This window comes from Hibiscus syriacus, unplaced genomic scaffold (genome assembly GCF_006381635.1).
Source record: "Hibiscus syriacus cultivar Baekdansim isolate YM2019G1 unplaced genomic scaffold, ASM638163v2 tig00110809_pilon, whole genome shotgun sequence".
NCBI lineage: Eukaryota > Viridiplantae > Streptophyta > Magnoliopsida > Malvales > Malvaceae > Hibiscus > Hibiscus syriacus.
The window spans coordinates 649,154-653,988 of record NW_024062869.1 but is presented as its reverse complement, the minus strand read 5'-3'; the positions used below and the strand labels follow the sequence as shown (position 1 = coordinate 653,988).

The 4,835-nt window shown below is 36.2% G+C and overlaps 1 pseudogene; it reads right to left on the bottom strand.

Moving 5' to 3' along the window:
* Nucleotides 1–544: 544 nt before the first annotated feature.
* On the bottom strand, nucleotides 545–4,246 carry LOC120141508 (annotated as a pseudogene).
* Between the last annotated feature and the right edge of the window lie 589 nt (nucleotides 4,247–4,835).

Below are 4,835 nucleotides of genomic sequence, written 5' to 3'. Positions count from 1 at the left end.
GTATGCTTATTTAACACGCAATGAAACCTGAGATTCCAGTTTCACATATATCTTACATGAAATCAAGAAAAGAAACAATTTTTGTTTTTCAGAAAGTAGAATTAATGTTGTACTAACTTGGAATTATTGAACAATTTTGAAGGTTGAAATGGAAAGAGGAGAGAGAACGAATTCGATCCAATGTTATATTATTCAAGAAGGGGTGTCTGAAGAAGCAGCATCAGATCACATAAAAGGAGTAATAAATGATTCATGGAAACAACGTAACAAGTTGGTGGTTGATCTTTCTCTTCCAACTGGATTTGCCAAATTTGCATTGCTCATGACAATATGTGTATCAATTTGGTGATTGGTTTGGCACGCAGAGCACTGCAAACAGATATTGTGCGTCTTCTTCCTTGTTCAACCTTACTTAGAATCTACAATAAGTCCGGCTAAAATGTCAATGAAATGAAAAATGTCCATTTCCTATCCTGTCTTTTCAAGTTGGATCTATAGGTTAGAATAAGAGTATCTAAAATCACTAACAAATAACAATCACTAATTGACAAGAACATCACAAATCAAACGTTTTATTCATTTGTTTATTGTTCAAGTAGGTATAAATTATTATTCATGTCAATTGCCAAACTGACAAGGAAGTGGAACTAAACACAGCTCATGTTTTCTTCTCAATGAAGCACCGAAAATCTCAGCCATGTCAAGATCTCGAGGTTCCATTCCATTAGGAAGCTTCCAATCAAAATGATAAAGTAGATTTGCAAGTATAACTGTATAAGTTCAACATTGGCAATACCATACGACATGCCAGGACACATCCTCTTTCCTGCACCAAAAGGAATTAGTTCGAAATCTGTTCCTTTGTAGCTAAGTGGACTTTCCGTAAACCTCTCTGGTTCATATTTGTCTGCTTCAGTTCAGTAATTTTGATTTCTTCCTATTGCCCATGCATTAACTATGAGTCTAGATTTGGCTGGTATCACACATCCCATAACCTCACAACTTTCTTGGCATTCTCTCGGAAGGAGCAAAGGAGCTGGTGGGTGCAACCTTAGTGTCTCTTTGATGACTACATTGAGGTACTTCAGCCCAACAATGGCGGATTCATTAACATCTTCTCCACCACCAATGACTCGCCTCACCTCTGCTTGTGCCTTTTGCATCACTTGAGGATTTATTAACAGTTCTGACATTGCCCATTCTACGATTGAAGCTGTGGGTTCAGCCCCAGCCAGGAACAGATCCTGAAAATGGGATTATTGTCTCCAATGAACCATCTAGAAAAAAGACTAAGGGATTGTTTGTTTGGCTCTGAATGGAATCATTCAACGTTGAATGCGGAACCGTTCAGCATTCAGCGTGTTTGTTTCTCATGATTCAGTGTTGACTGATTCAGCAAAACAGTGTTGAATGATTCAGCACAGAAGTACATTCTGAATGATTCAAAGCCATTATCAAACAACATGTCACATTCAAAGTTAATTCATACAGAGCCTCTGAATAATTCAGTATTTGAATCATTTAATCATTAGGATGTAAACAAACAACACTTAACATAATTTAATCAACAGTACTTACCATGAGAATTGCTTTGATGCCGAAGGTTGATAAAGGAATTTAATCATCTACTTCGTTTTCCTGTTTCATTGCAGCTTTATGTTCTTGAAGGGCGCTTTCGAGAATCAAATCTGCTTCTCTATGGAGTCTCCTCTGTTTAGGTCTCACAGCGTTGATCAGATGAAGAAATTTGATGGAAGGATAGACGTCAAAAACACTGATACCTCCAAACAACTCAACAATGTCGGGAAGGAGTTTCTTGAATGCATCTTGCTGTTTGAATCTTCCCCCAAAGGCTGTTCTTGAGAGTATGGTAAGTGACAAAGAATACAACAAGTTCTTCAGGTTGATAGCCATCCCTGCATTCGATTTTATGGTTTCTACCAAATAATAGACCTCTTCTTCCCTGATTGTTCTAAATGACTGAACTCGTTTCTGGCTCAAGAGCTCCAGAACACAAATCTTGCGTATTTGTCAACTGTAATCGCCACGAGAAAACACCATGTCTTGAAAGTTGTAGGTTATCCTGGCGGCAGCGTAGAGAAAAGGCCTCACAGCTAAAATGGAGTCATGAGTTTTCATGACTTGTTTAGCAGCGTCCGCTGAGGAAATGACGATAGTTGGGACTTCCCCAAGTTGAAGAAGCATGAGGGGGCCATACTTGTGAGCCAAACAGGCGAGGCAGTGATGAGGCTGAGTGCCAATGAAGAGGTGTAAGTTCCCGATGAGTGGCAGTTTTGGAGGGCCTGGTGGTAGCTTTGATGCAAATTGATTAGATTTGGAGTTCAACCATGTCCTCAAAGCCATGAATATGAAGATCAGAGAAGTGGATAGGAGTAGATAGCAGGGGAGCTGGTTTTCCATGGCTGCACTGGTTCCCTGGAATAGCAATTTTTCAGGTGGAGTATGGAAGAGGGTGCACTCCAAATTTTATTACATTCTCTTATTGGTTTAATGATATAGGTAGGACCCCAAACATTTATAAAAAAAATCTAATGTGATCTCTAACTTTTTTTTAAGCTCAAAATAATAATTAAATTGAGAAAAAAATTAATTTGATTATTTTGAACCACAAAATCAAATATTGATCGATATATTATTGATACGACGATTTAAAAATGAAATTGTTCTAAAAGCATATCAGCCATCATCATCCATAATGGACAATCGTTGCATCATCATCATAACCGTCACATCACATCATCACCAACAATGTTATGTCAATCTCGTAGTCAACTTTTAATTTTATTAATTAAAGAGAAAATAACTTTAGTGACCAAAAATATCTTATAATATACGATTTTAATCAATATTTTTTTGATTTGCGAAAATGACCAACAAATTCGCAACGCGAACTCCAATTTCGCAACCTAGTTTCTAAATTCGCAACGCGAATCAGTAAATCGAAACGCGAATCTGTAAATCGCAACGCGAATCTATAAATCGTAACGCGAATTTGTAAATCGCAACGCAAATTTGTAAATCGCAACACATAAGTCAAATTCGTAACACAGAAGTCAAATTCGTAACGCGATAGTCAAATTCGCAACGCGATAGTCAAATTCGCAACACAAAAGTCAAATTCGCAACGTGAATCTATAAATTGCAACACAGAAGTCAAATTCGCAACGCATAAGTCAAATTCGCAACGCGATAGTTAAATTCGCAACACTGAATTTCAAATTCGCAACACAAAAGTCAAATTCGCAACGCGAAAGTTAAATTCACAAAGCCCGTTTATTTTCGCAACGCAAATTTTATTTTCGAATTCGAAATACAATATTAATTTCACAACACAAATGTAAACAATATTATCGTAAATCATTACCTAAAACCCTAAATCACAACTCAGTCTCATCTCCATCTCTCACTCTCTACGGCGACATCCGTCCCCATCTCCGACGAAATCCATCCCCATCTCCGGCGAAATTCGTCTATCTCCATCTCTCAGAGCAACCCTCACAACCATTCACGGTCAGAAATGGAAAATCAACCACCGATGGTTATTTTTTTAATCTCTTATTTTTATTTTTGAAATTTTTTTATTATTATTAGATTTTTCTTATATTGATGATAAATTTACTGGTAATTTCAATATATATAGATTAACCATTTCACTGAGATTGCTTAGTAAATTTATTCGGTTGCTGCCAATACTGCTAAACTGTTTAGTCTTTAACCCTGTGAAGTTAGTATTTGTCTTTGTTTTTTGGTTGAAGTAATGCAATTCATTCAAGTTTCAATTTGCAGAATAAGAGTAGTTTCTGAAACTTAAATCCGCAACGCAAAAATGAAAATCGCAACGAGAAAATCTAATAATAATACAAAAATTTCAAAATAAAAATAAGAGATTAAAAATACTAACCCTCGGTGGTTGATTTTAAGATTAAAAATAAAGGACAACATATAGGTTTACTGCAGGTTCAAGGACAACATAAAGAGTAGTAGTTTCAATTTGTCTTATTCTGTAAATTGAAACTTGAATGAATTGCATTACTTCAACCAAAAAACAAAGACAAATACTAACTTCACATTGTTGCTAATTTAAGTTTCAAGAATAAACTACTACTCTTTATGTTGTCCTTGAACCTGCAGTAAACCTATATGTTGTCCTTTATTTTATATAAGTGCTTACTTCTGGAATGTTATCTGATGCATTTTATGAACTATGATGGAATAATGACTTGGGTGAATATCGTGCTAGTTTGAAACATATTTGGCTTTATTTTCACTGTTTAATTTAATGTCTGTTTATAGTTTATAATTTGTAGTTTTTTGTATATCTAACTTGGTATGTTTATTGTTTTTGTAGAACTTTTTTTCGGCTTAATTGACCTTAAGAAATAAATTAAGCCTAGCCACTAAAATTGCATCGACGCTTACACCTCTACAAAGAAAATTATTTGAGGATACTTGCTTCGGGCCATGGCTGAAAGTACAACATTCGAGTGGAGATGCTATGTTGACACATTTGTTTCTACAGACCATGACTAACGATCTATCCAAAAGGATACAACGTGGTGATGAAGAGATATGGTTTCATTTTCCTCCGGCGTATACTTGTTTTGGGCGGGAGGAGTTTTGCTTAATCACTGGTCTACGCTTCGGACACGATGAAGTAACCTGGTACACTAGTCATATCTCCCGCCCATCATGGTTATCTCGGGTTTTTCCTAAGCTGGCAAAGTCGAAGCCGAGTTTACACATCGACGACTTGAAGAGATTATTTGTTAAAGATGATTTTACTTGGATGGAAGACCTTGATGTTGTCCGAGTAT